Source organism: Muscardinus avellanarius (assembly GCF_963383645.1).
Source record: "Muscardinus avellanarius genome assembly, chromosome: 14".
Lineage (NCBI taxonomy): Eukaryota > Metazoa > Chordata > Mammalia > Rodentia > Gliridae > Muscardinus > Muscardinus avellanarius.
In genome coordinates, this window is record NC_137800.1 from 71,466,296 (window position 1) to 71,479,920 (window position 13,625).

Below are 13,625 nucleotides of genomic sequence, written 5' to 3' on the forward strand. Positions count from 1 at the left end.
TTAAATGGTTCTAAAACTTTCGTTTATATTACCATAACAATGAGTTCAATGTAAGCCAAGCTTTTTTTAAATGTAGGATAGCCCGGATAGAACAAGTGGGCTCTAAACCTCATCAGACTTTCCTGATATAGTCTTCACGATTTTGTGTATCAAAGTGTACTTTTTTCTGTTAACAGACTTAGAAGCCTTCTAAAACCTTACATATTCTAGAAACTGTTAAGGGAATGGAATTATCTGACATTTTGTTAGAAGCTTTTTTTTTTTAATAGGAGGGACTGGTTGTTCTCCAAACAATTGACCTCAAGAAATTAATTATGTCAATTGTAGAGTAGGGCACTTGAAATGGGCACTTTCTCCTACAAAGGAGGTGGAGAACATTGATGACATCATTTTGGAGAGTCACATACTTGGAAATATTTATAAAGACACACAAAGGTATTCATGAGCTTCGACTTACCTATTCAAAAACTAAAAACAAACCAATGAAATGCTTTAGGCCTAAAAACGTGAAACAAGAAGTATTAATGGTAAGTGAAATATGGAAGTAAATTAACATAAAGAGACTATATGAAGAAATTATCCCATATGTCACTCAGGGATTTGGGAGCATATAGAACATATTTGGCCGGGCGTGGTGGCACACACTTGTAATCCCCGCACTTGGGAGGCAGAGACAGGAGGATCGCGCTGGCTTAGGAGACCCTGTTTCCAAATAAAAAATGTAAAAATAGGTCTGGGCGTGTAGCCCGGAGGTAGAAGGGCTTCCAGGAACCCCAGTACCACCAAAAAAAAAAAAAAAAAAGAACATATTTGTGTGATATTCTTTCTTCTTCTTCTCCTTCTCCTTCTCCTCCTTCTTCTTTCTTCTTCTTCTTCTCCTTCTCCTCCTCCTCCTTCTCCTTCTCTTTCTTCTTCAAAGACCAACCAATTAGGGGAAAAAAAAGCACCCCTTGCTTTTGACTTAGTCAGTGAATCTCTGGCCCTATTTCAGACCCACTTCCTCCTCCAGACTTCTTACACAGGCATAGGCTGAAACAAATATTTTATGGCCTCTTAAAAATATGGTTTTAAGCCGGGTGTGGTGGCACATGCTTGTAATCCCAGTATTTGGGAGGCTGAGACCGGAGGATCGTGGTTTGCAGACAGCCTCAGCTACTTAGGCCCTCTGCAACTCAGTGAGACCCTGTTTCAAAATAAAGAATAAAAAATTGGGCAGGGGTGTAGCCTGGAGGTCAAATGCCCCTGGGTTCCATCCCCAGACCTGCCCCCCCAAATATATATATATATATATATATGGTTTTGAAGACATGGGAAAATGACTAAATGAAAAAAGGCTGTACAATAATTATAGCACTACCCAAATCATTACCAAAAAGACATGAAAAGGAAAACCATGAACTGTTTCTATAATGGACAATTATAGTGCATGATTTAAAATAAAATCTTACTATCTTACTACAAAAGTAGTAGAATTGTATATAGAGATATAAGTGTTAAAAATCCATTAGCCAACGGCCGGGCGTGGTGGCACACGCTTGTAATCCCCGCGCTTGGGAGGCGGAGACAGGAGGATCGCGTAGGTTCGAAGCTGGCGTAAGAGACCCTGTTTCAAAAATATAAAATAGGTCTGGGAGTGTAGTCCGGAGGTAGAAGGGCTTCCAGGAACCCCAGTACCACCCAAAAAAAAAAAAAATCCATTAGCCAGCAATCCATCCACACTATTCTTGAACCTGTACTTTCCGTCTCTACTATATATTGGTATTTATCTATATGCACTGGAGTTTCTCAAGTAGCAAATTATAAGAGCCAAATCTGGCTGTCATAAGCAAAGAAATTACTGGAAGGATATTGAATGGTTCTCAGAATTGACCAGAATTGGACAATCAGGTCTGAAAACAGACAAAGGCCAAAGGAAGGCAGACAACATAAATAGACTGGCTCGGGCCCCAGCCCTGGTCACAGAAAGCACTGCCAAGTACCAGCTTCACCACACCACCCCTCTAATTTCCACACTGCTCACTCAAATTTCAAAGGTAACCAAGCCGCCAGGCGTGGTGGCTCATGCTTCTAATCCCAGCATTTGGGAGGCTGAGACAGAAGGATCCCAGTTTGAGGACAGCCTCAGCTACTCCTTAGTGAGGCCCTTCACAACTCAGTGAGACCCTGTTTCAAAGAATAAAAAAAAAAAAAAAAAAAAACAAGCCTACTGTTGTGTCCACGCCAGAGACTACAACAGGAAGAGATTCCCAGTTTATCCATTGGTAGGATTAGAGAGATACTAAATTAATAATACCTTCAAATCCAAGCATGCTTGTAATCCCAGCATTCAGGAGGCTGAGACAGGAGGATAGTGGTTCATGGACAGCCTAGCTACTTAGGCCCTTTGCAACTCAGCTAGACCGTTTTATTTTATTTATTTGTTTATTTTTAATTTATTTATTGGTGGTACTGGGGTTCCTGGAAGCCCTCCTACCACCGGGCTACACTCCCAGACCTATTTTATACTTTTTTAAATTAGGAAACAGAGTCTCTTAAGCCAGCACGGCTGCTTCGAACCTGCGCGATCCTCCTGTCTCCACCACCCAAGTGCAGGGATTACAAGCGTGCGCCACCAGGCCCGGCTTAGCTAGACTGTTTTAAAGAGTAAAACATAGGCCTGAGGGTGTAGCTGAGGGAGAATGCCCCTGGGTTCCATTCCCAGTACTGCAAAACAACAACAACAGCAGCAACAGCAACAACAACAACAACACCAATATTATCATCAACAACAACAATAATAATAATACTTTGAGCTCAGAGTGGCCTTCTGTTGGCATAAGTCCCTGAGTGGATACCTCTGAGAGTTAGCCATTTCATGCATTCACAGAGTACCTTACACAGCTTCATCATTTTCGTGCACAGCCATGACATGAAAAAGTTTAGGACATTTTGCCCTTGTGGGGAAAGGACCACCGATGCCTACAGGAAAGCATTTTCAATACCAGGGAAGAGATTCAGATGCTGGTCAGCTTGCTTTAATAAAAGTCATGACCATATGCTTCTAGGTACTAAAATATCTTGGTAATGTGGGCCAAGATCTATAGAATGGATTTATATAACTATATATTCATTATCTATTGCTGCACACTCGCCACCCCGAAACTTAGTGGCTTAACAATAACTCTTGGTATCACACACTGTGGGGAAGAATCTAGCACAGCGTCACTGGGTTCTCTAAGATCTCTTACAGGTATTCAAACTGTCAGTCACCTCCACGTAACCAGGGAAGCATCTGCTCCACAGCTCACTCGTGTGGCTATTGGCCCATTCAGTTCCCTCGAGAAACTGGACTAAGGGCTTGAGGTCCTTATGGCCAGTGGTGGCCCTCAGTGCCTCTCCAACATAGCACCTGACTTCTTCACCCACGTGTGCAAGTCAAGAAGCAACAATGATGAGACAAAAATCATGTCCTTTTGCAACCTAACCACAAAAGGGACATCCCTTCATTTGTACTGTAATTTGTTTATTAGAAATAAGTCACTAGGTCCTGTTCACTTCAGGGGGAAGGGGTTACATAAGGCCATTTTTCTTTGGGGGGAAAGGACCATTTTGGGGAGAGGTAGAGGGTCCTGGGGCTTGAACCCAAGGACATTCTACCTCCAAACTACACTCCAAACCTGTTTATTTTTTTTATTTTGAAACAGGTTCTCCCTATGTTGCTCAGTCTGGCCTTCAACCTGCAATCCATACAAGGCCTTTTTTTTTTTCACACACGAATAAGAAATTGTGCGTTTGTGTTACTTCGTGCAATTCTGCAGCAGGGGGGAGGCTGGGAGGTGGGAGAGAGACTCTGCATCCAAGCTGTCATGCTGTCCTAGGAGGCAAAGTTGGTGCTGACTATTGTAGCAAATCAAAAGATGGCATTTCTGGGGTTCAGTATTCAGGGCATCGCAGTTTGAATCTGGAATGTCCCCCAAAACTCATAGTTAGGCAAGGCAGTGATGGTCAAAGGTGAAATGGCTGGATCGTGAGAGCTCTGACCTCATCCGTAGATTAATCCATTAGATGGGTTAACAATTTGAATGGACGTACTGGGAGATGATGAAAACTGTAGGCAAGTTGGCCATGGCTAGAGGAGGTAGGTCACTGGGGGTGTGCCTCGGGGTCTATCCATTTACCTGACCACTTCCTGATTCTCTTTTCTGCCTGGCTGTCGTGATTTGAGCACCTTTCCTCTGCTGCTCAGCCGCCATAATGGTTCTGTCTTGGAGCGTGCTGGCCATGGACTGACCCTCTGAAACCGTGTTCTCAAATAAATCTTTCCTCCTTTGTGTTGTTTGTATCAGGTATTTTCATCCCAGCTACATAAAGCTAACACATAGGGCAAAAGGGGGTCTTCAGGATCACACGGGACAACATAAGAACACTATTTCATATTCACGACTGAATAAAAGTGGTTACGATGCAGTGTTCATGAAATAAAATCTATGTGAAAAACCCAAAGTTAAATTTAGAGGATACTGTGTTTTATTCATCTGTGCTAGAAGAATTTGAACAAGCCGGGTGCAGTGCCGCACACTTGTAATTCCAGTGTTCAGGAGGCTGAGACAGGAGAATTTCAGGTTCATGGGCAGCCTCAGCTACTTAGTGAGGCCCTCTGCAACTTAGTGAGACCCTGTTTCAAAGTAAAAAAAGAAGCCGGACGTGGTTGCGCACACTTGTAATCCTCCTGCTTGGGAGGCTGAGACAGGAGGATCGCACAGGTTCGAAGCCAGCCTCAGCTACTTAGTGAGGTTCTCAGCAACTTAGTGAGATCCTGTTTCCAAATAAAAGATAAAATAGGTCTGGGAGTATAGCCCGAAGGTAGAAAGCCTCTGGGTTCCACCCCCAATACCATACACACACACACACACACACACACACACACACACACACACAAGAATTTGAACAAAAAATGTAATTATTACTGAAATAACCTGTAATAGTTGATAAGTCCATGGATTTTCAATCTTCTGATTTTCCTGTCTCCTTAGCTCTTCTCTCATTTGTTAAACTCACATCCTTCCTTTCACATTGATCCCTAAGTTCCCTCTCTCTTGGTCCCTGCTAACTGACAAAGTACATTTAAGATGAAATAAAAAACCAGGCGTCGTGGCACACTCTTTTTTTTTTTAATTGTTTATTGGTGCACTGTATTCATACATCATAGTGGGATACAAACTTTTGTAGACATACATGCACACATCGCCCAGTCAGCCCCCACCCGATCCCCACCCCATTCTCTCCCCATCCCTCCCTTCCATGCTTGGCTTAGTGGTTGACATCTAGTATTATAGCCATTTATCCAAAATTAAAAATGATATTCTCACATAACAGTTTCATTTGTCTGATACCAAGCTTTTGATAACTTAAAGATAACATTTCAATATTTCTTTTTGCTTTCTTTCTTACCAGAGAATATTTTTTCTTTTTTTTTTTTAGGTGAAACGATCATATATTTATATATTTATTTTTCAGAAAAAATCTATCCTAATATGGAATATGGATTCTAGATACCCAAAACGATCTCAAAAAAGAACAAAGCTAGAAGATATATATTTTCTGATTTCAAACCATATAAAGCTACAATAACTGAAACAGTGTAGTACTGTTCTAAAGGCAGATATATAAACCATTGGAGTTAAATAAAAGCCTAGAGCTAAATTCTTCCATATATTGTCAAGTTATTTTTGACAAGGTTTCCACAAACATTTGGTGGAGGAAATAATAATCTTTAGCTAAATATTGTTGAAAAATAATAATTACATGGAAAAGAATAAAATTGGACCCTTACCTAATCCCATATACAAGTATTAACTCAAAATAGATAAAAGACCTAAATATAAATCTTAAGACTATAAACTTTTAGAAGAAAATCTGGGTCATAAAACTTCACAACATTGAAATTGGCAGTGATTTCTTGGATATGATTTCAATGGCACAGGCAACAGAAGAGTATACAAACTCCCTAAAAAAAAAATTGTATATCCAAAGACAATGTAAACAGAGTTAAAAGTTACTAATAGAATGGGATAAAATATTTCCAAATGCTATATCTGAGGTATATTAATATTCCAAGTAGAAATCCTAAAAATTAACAACAATAAAAGCAAACAATACAATTTAGGAGATAGGTAAAAAACTAACATAAATAATGAATCTCCACAGATAACCAATCTTAGTTGTCTGTTGGATGGAAAATCTTGTTTCTCTGGTTCTGGTGTGTGTTACCTATTTCTTCTTTGTAGTTAATCTCTTTGAGTATTTTCTCTAGCGCTGGTTTTGAAGACATAAATTCCTTCAGTTTCTGTTTGTCATGGAAGCTTCTTATTTCTCCATCTAATTTGATAGAAAGTTTTGCTGGGTAGGAAATTTTTGGCTGGAAGTTGTTTTCTTTCAGAGTTTGGAATATGTTACTCCAAGCCCTTCTGGCTCTCATGACTTGGTTTGGGAAGTCTGGAGTGATTCTCATTGGTTTGCCTCTGAATGTCACTTGGTCCTTTGTTTTTGTTGCCTTTAAGATTCTCTGCTTGGCTTCCACATTGGTCATTTTGACAATTATGTGGCATGGGGATCCTCTTCTCCAATCCTGTCTAAAGGGAGTTCTATAAGTTTCCTGGACCTGTGTATCGACCTCTTGCTCTATGTTTGGAAAATATTCTGCTATTACTTCCATGAAGAGATTGTTGATCCCTTTGGTTTCACCTTCTTATCCCCCCTCTATTCCAATTATTCTTAGGTTAGCACTCCTAAAATGGACCCATATTTCTTCAATGTCAGATTCCTGCTGTCAGATATTTTTTTCTAGATTAGAAACTATGCGTTCATTTTTGGATTGATCATCTTCTAAAAGCGAGATTCTATTCTCCATGTGGTCTAATCGGTTGTTTGTGCTTTGAATTGAGGCCTTTACTTCATTAATTGCATCCTTTATCTCTTTTTGGCTCTCTCTGAATTCTTTTCAAAACACCTCTATTATTTCTACAGTTATTTTCCTGATTTGATCTTCTAGAAATCTCTGAATTTCTGTTTTATCAGGTTCTGATGTTGTGGGATTGTGGGCATTTATTGCTCCATTGTTATTCCTCTTTCCCATGATTTCGGAAGTTTGTGCCTTCTCTGGGTTCTTCCCTTGGGTCACTACGACTTCACTTAAGGTGTTCTGTGTTCTGGATCTCGAGTCTGTGGTATCTCAGTCCCCACTACTCCTTTACTGGGTTGTATTTCAGAGTCTCAGACCCAGGGAGTCAATTGAGGCTGCTTTAGACCATGGGGGTTGCCAGGTTGTGCGTTCTCCTATGGTGTGATATCTCTGCCACTGCCACTCCCCCACTGGGTCAAGTCCCTGGGAGTCAGTACTGGGATTTCTCCTCTGGGGCCCGCAATTTGACTCACTGTTGTTGAGTACGCAGATGGAGCTGTAGTGGACTCGGTGAATTCGCTGCTGCTGCCACCGGTGGCAATATGGCGCCGCTGCCATGCCCTCGGCCGTGAGGCTGGCATATTTCTTCTCTGGTTTTGAGCTCCTCTCTGAGTCCCTGCAGCGTGTGCTGAGCCCAGCTACTTGGAGCTTTAGATGCTCCCTGCACCGAAAAATCTGCCGAATTCCCGCCCGGCTGTTCCGCAGCGGCTCACCTCAGCTCGCTGTCTGCCACTCCTCTCTGGAGCCTGGTGGGCTGTTGAATTAGTTGATCTGGAGCCATCCAGTGAACTCGCCGCTGCCACCGGCAGTAAGGCACTGCTACCGCGTCCTCGGCCTTGCGGCCGGTGTATCTCCTCTGTGGCTCTGAGCTCCGTTCTGAGTCCCCCTCCTCTTTGGGGCCTGATGCTGCAAGGAAAGATGGTGCTTGCCGCTCCGCACCACAGCTCCGGCAGCAGCACTGCAGTCTGGTTTCTTTCTGGTGTCCCATTTTTCCAGCCCTCTTTTTCTCTGTCCCTTGTAATTACATTTTTTTTTGTTTTGTTTCTCTGGTGATGGTGTTTTCTGGCTATGAAAGGCACTGATTTTGTGGTAATAGAGACTGGTTGTTAGCGGGGCTCTTAAGCCCTGCTTTTCTTGGTCGCCATCTTCCCGGAAGTCCATGGCACACTCTTGTAATCCCAGCATCGGGAGGGTGAGACAGGAGGATCATGGTTCGTGAACAACCTCAGCAACTTAGTGAGGCCCTCTGCAACCTAGTGAGGCCCTGTTTCAAAATAAAGAATAAAATATAGGGCAAGGGTTGTAGCTCAGAGGTAGAAATCCTCTGGGTTCCATCCTCAGACCCGAAAAAAAAAAAAAAAAGATGAAATAAAATCAGGGAGCAAATAGCAGTAACTCATTTCCTCCTCTGGTGCGAGTGGGCTGATGATCATGTTCTTGGAATCCTGGAATGGGAAGGCTGACCCATCATTCCATCCTGTTCTGGGTGGAATCATGGAATGCTCTGAGCCCCAGGGACTGCCATCTGCAGGCCTAAGAAACACCTGTAGGTTCAGTGGATACACTATTGTAGGGCTAGCCAAAGGCATAGTTAAGAGGGAAGCCACAGGACAAAGGAAGATAAAAGACAAAGATAGAAACATGGAAAAAAATTAAAAAGGAGAAAGTGGTTGTATTTTAAGCCAATAATCAATCGCTCCATAAAGTACCGAGTATCAGGGGGGTTTTGCTTTAACTTGCCTGCCCACTGTGGGTTAGCCCAAAAAGTGGCCTCCATTTCATTCATCATCTATTGAGTGCCTATTAAATGCAATGCACAGTGCTGGGAAGCAGAGAAAGAGAGAGAGACAGAGACAGAGGCAGAGAGAGAGAGAGAGAGAGAGTGTGTGTGTGTGTGTGTGTGTGTGTGTGTGTGTGTGCACCTGCACATGCGCACTGGGGATTAACCCAGGGCCTCATGAATGCTAAGTACATGCTTTATATCTAAGCTGTACCCCAGTCCCCAGGGATTTTTTTTGTGTGTGTGGTACTATGGATGGAATCCAGGGGCTTTATACCTCCAGGCTATACTCCCAGACCTATTTTATATTTTATTTGGAAACAGAGTCTCACTAAACTGCTAAGAGCCTCACTAAGTAGCTGAGGCTGGCTTCGAATCTGTGTGACCCTCCTGTCTCAGGCTCCCAAGTACTGGGATTCCAAGCGTGCACCACAACACCCAGCATTAGCATTTTTTTTTAAAGGAACCTAACATTCTTGCCCTCAAAAAGTTCATAATTTTGTGGGAAGGCTGTTTACACAACCAGTTTTTCAGGTAGAGTATTAAAAGTCCCCTAAGAGAGACAAAGAATGTCATAGAGCCAGGTGCAGAGGCTGCAGCAGGAGGATCGCGGGTTCAAGGCCAGCATGAAAACTTAGTAAGACCCCTTTTCAAAATAAAAATGCTGAAAAGCCAGGTGTGGTGGCACACACTTGTAATCCCAGTACTTGGGAAGCTGAGACAGGAGTATCCGGGTTCATGACCAGCCTTAGGCACTGAGTGAGGCCTTTTGTAACTTAGTGAGACCCTGTTTCAAAATAAAGAATTAAAAATTGTGCTGGGGGGTTTAGCTCAGAGGTATAATGCCCCTGGGTTCAATTTCCAGCACCACAATAAACAAACAAACAAATAAATAAAATAACGCTGAGCATGGTGACATACACTTATAATCGCAGTACTCAGGAGGCTGAGACAGAAGGATCGCTGGTTTGCAGCCAATGTCAGCTACTTAGTGAAGTCCTCTGTGACTTAGTGAGACCCTGTTTCAAAATAAGAAATTTAAAAAATAGAGCTGGGGGTGAAGCTTAGAGGTAGAATACCTATGGGTTCAATCCCCAGCACCACTAAAAATAAAAATAAAAGGCTGGGACGTAGCTCAGTGGCAGAGCCTGCTTTGCAGGTGAGCCTCTATGGGTTCAATCATTAGTTCCAAACACACACACACACACACACACACACACACACACACACACATAGAACCCCTTTAAAAATAATATTTTTCTTTTTTTGTGGTACTGGGGTTCCTGGAAGCCCTTCTACCTCCGGGCTATACTCCCAGACCTATTTTTATATTTTTATTTGGAAACAGGGTCCCTTAAGCCAGCATGGCTGGCTTCAAACCTGTGCAATCCTTCTGTCTCTGCCTCCCAAGCGCGGGGATTACAAGTGTGCGCCACCACGCCCAGCTCCCCTTTAAAAATAAAAATAATAAAGTAAAAAATAAGACATGGATGTGGTGTAGTTCAGAGATAGAATAGCCCTGGGTTCAATCCCTAGTACCACACACATGTACACACACACACACACACACACACACACACACACACACACACAAAAGTACATTGGGTATTTTTTCTAATATCCAAGGAAAAATAAATTTTTGACCTAGTTGTTATAAGTAAAATGAACTAATTATTCAAGTTTCTTTTTATCTAGATTATATCATGGCAATAATTGATACTTAAAAAAATAATTGTGCCGGGCCTGGTGGCACATACTTGTAATCCCCATGCTTGGGAGGCTGAGACAAGAGGATCGCACAGGTTCGGAGCCAGCCTCAGCTACTGAATGAGGCTCTCAGCAACTTTGTGAGATCCTGTTTCCAAATAAAGTATAAAATACTTCTGGGAGTATAGCCTGGAGGTAGACAAGCACCTGGGCTCCACCCCCAGTACCACACACACACACAAAATTGTGATGGTACTCAAAAAAGGTACAAGGCCTAGTTTGTGATCTAAGTACATAAATTTAAAGTAATTTAATAACTTAAAGTAACTTATTTCAAACATCATTATTTCTTTCATCATAGCTATAAATCATTTTATGTTTGGTAATTTTTTTTTTTTGAGTACTGGAGATGGAACCCAGGGGCATTCTACTCTGAGCTATACTCCCAGCCCTATTTTTTATTCTTTATTTTGAAACAGAGTCTTACTAAGTTGCGGAGGGCCTCACTAAGTAGCTAAGGCTGACTTCGAACCTGTGATTCTCACGTCTCAGCCTCCTGAGTACTGGGATTACAAGCATGCGCCACCACGCCCGGCTGGTAATTAATTTTTAAAACTTTTTTGTTTGTTTTTCTTAAGTGCCTTAAAAGATACACAAGAAAAAATATGTTCAGCAATATGTGAGACTTTTCAAAATTCTAGTCTTCCAAAGATGTCAGAACATCTGTATCTTACAGCATGAATAGTAAGACTGTTTTCAGGACTTCGTTAGTATTTTTCTGCTTCAGCTGCAATTGGTTTATTCTACAAATTATTTAACTCAGAAGCAGACACCAATTAAAGACAGGCATTTGCTGTGGAATTATTGGTCTGGCTCCTAACATTCCCAACAGACCCTCCTATAGTCCCTATGAAAACTTGCTATCCATTCTTTAAAAGACCCAGGTCTATTTGAATCTTTATGCCACCCCCATAAAATTCACAAAGTAGAATTAGAGTAGTTAACCTGACTGGAGAACAGAAAGCCACGGTGAGGCACAGATGTTGAATGGTTGGCTGGGCTACTCCGCAGCCAAGGCACATTTCCACGCAGTGCACCTCACTCAGCACACGCGTGTGCAATTCATGCCTGGCAAGATTGTGTCAAGGAACTTCTACATTGCTTCTGGAGAGTCAAGATTGTGGGTGTTCAGTGTATGAGTGTTCAAGTATTGCCCTGATCAGATTGTTCAGATATACGCATCTCTCTCTGTCTTCATGTGACTGTGTACATACTATGATACACCCAAAAATGATCCCCTCAAAAAGTTCCTGGAACCTGTGAATGTAACTTTATTTATTTATTTATTTATTATTTCTAAATGGAACATATTGAAAATGGTGTACATTTAGATTGTACTTCGTGCCCTCTCCCCCCCCATTTTCCTTCCCCCCTCCCAATAAAGAGTGTCCAGGTTAACCATGTTATATTTATACTATTACACATATTCGTATGTAGTTCCTCCATTGAACAACCTCAGCTTTCTTCCTCTCCTATCCTTCCGTTCAAGCTTTGCTGAGATTTCCCCTCCATCATCTGGAGTCCCTCTGGTATTACCACTACTCCCTAGCTTGGACATATTAGAAAAAAATATATGTTCCTTCTCTTTCTATGCTTGAATAATCTCACTTAACATAATGTTCTCCAGCTCCCTCCATCTTCTTGCAAATGTTATTATTTTATTTTTCTTTATAGCCGAATAGAATTCCACTGTGTGTATTTCCCATAATTTTGCAATCCATTCATCTGTTGATGGAGATCTAGGTTGGTTCCATATTTTGGCCATTACAAACTGTGCTGCTAAGATACACATGTTTCCTCTAATATGCCCAAACTAGAAAACACAAAGGATACCAGTGGGACTCCAGATATTAGAGGGGAAATACTAGCTAAGTTTTAATGGAAAGATAGGAGAGGAGAAAGGCCGATCTTGATTAATGAGGATCTACACCTGAACATGTGTAAAATTATGAATAAGACATGGTTAACCTGGACAACCATTGGTGGGAAGGGGGAAGAGAAAACGGGGGCGGGGGGGGGGGGAGAGGGCACCAAATATAGTGTAAATGTATACTATTTATGTTCAATAAAAAAATTGTTAAAAAAAACTGTGCTGCTATGAACATGGGTATGCATATGTTAATGTAGTTCCCTGATTTCAACCCCTTTGGAAAGATACCCAGGAATGGTATAGCCGGATCAAATGGTTTTCATATCTCCATACTGAATGTGACTTTATTTAGAAAAAGAGTCAAGCTGAGCGTGGTGGCACACACTTGTAATCCCAGCATTCAGGAGGCTGAGACAGAAGGATCCCGGTTCATGGCCAGCCTCAGCTGCTTAGTGAGGCCCTCTGCAACTCAGTGAGACCCTGTTTCAAAATAAAGAATAAAAAATAAGGCTGGGGATATAGCTCAGAAAAAGGACGCCCCTGAGTTCAATCCCTAGTTCTGCAAAAAAGAAAAAGCGTCTTTGCAAGTATGATTATGTTAAAGATCTTGAAATGAGATGACCCCAGTTTATCCTGTGGGCTCTAAATCCAATGACAAGTGTCCTTATAAGAGAGAGGCAGAGGGAAAATTGAGTCAGATAGAAGAAAGAAGATGTGCAGAGGGGAAGGTCATGTGATGATGGAGGCAGCCACCAGCCAAGGCTGCAACTTTGGAAGGACCAGGAAGAGGCAGAGAATGGAAGAGGCAGAGAATGGATTCTCCCATGAAGTCGGAGGAAGTGTCACCCCGGGATGCCTTCATTGCAGACTTCTAGCCTCTAGAACTATGAGAGAATAACCCATCATTGTTTTATTTTTATTTTTTTATTTTTATTTTTTTGGTGGTGGTACTGGGGTTCCTGGAAGCCCTTCTTCCTCCGGGCTACACTCCCAGACCAATTTTATATTTTTATTTGGAAACAGGGTCTCTTAAGCCAGCGCGGCTCTAGGGGAAATAGTTAAAGTTAAGATTCAGTACACTGTATATTGTGGAATCCAAAATGATAACAATCACATTTCCTTCATCAAAATTGTAATGCTTTATATTCAAACATACTTTCCTGTAAGATACAGAGCTCTGTGTGCCATGAAAATTGTGTACCTCAATAAGGCAAATCTAGGCTCACTCCTTGTCATTGTGTGTGTGTGTGTGTGTGTGTGTGTGTGTG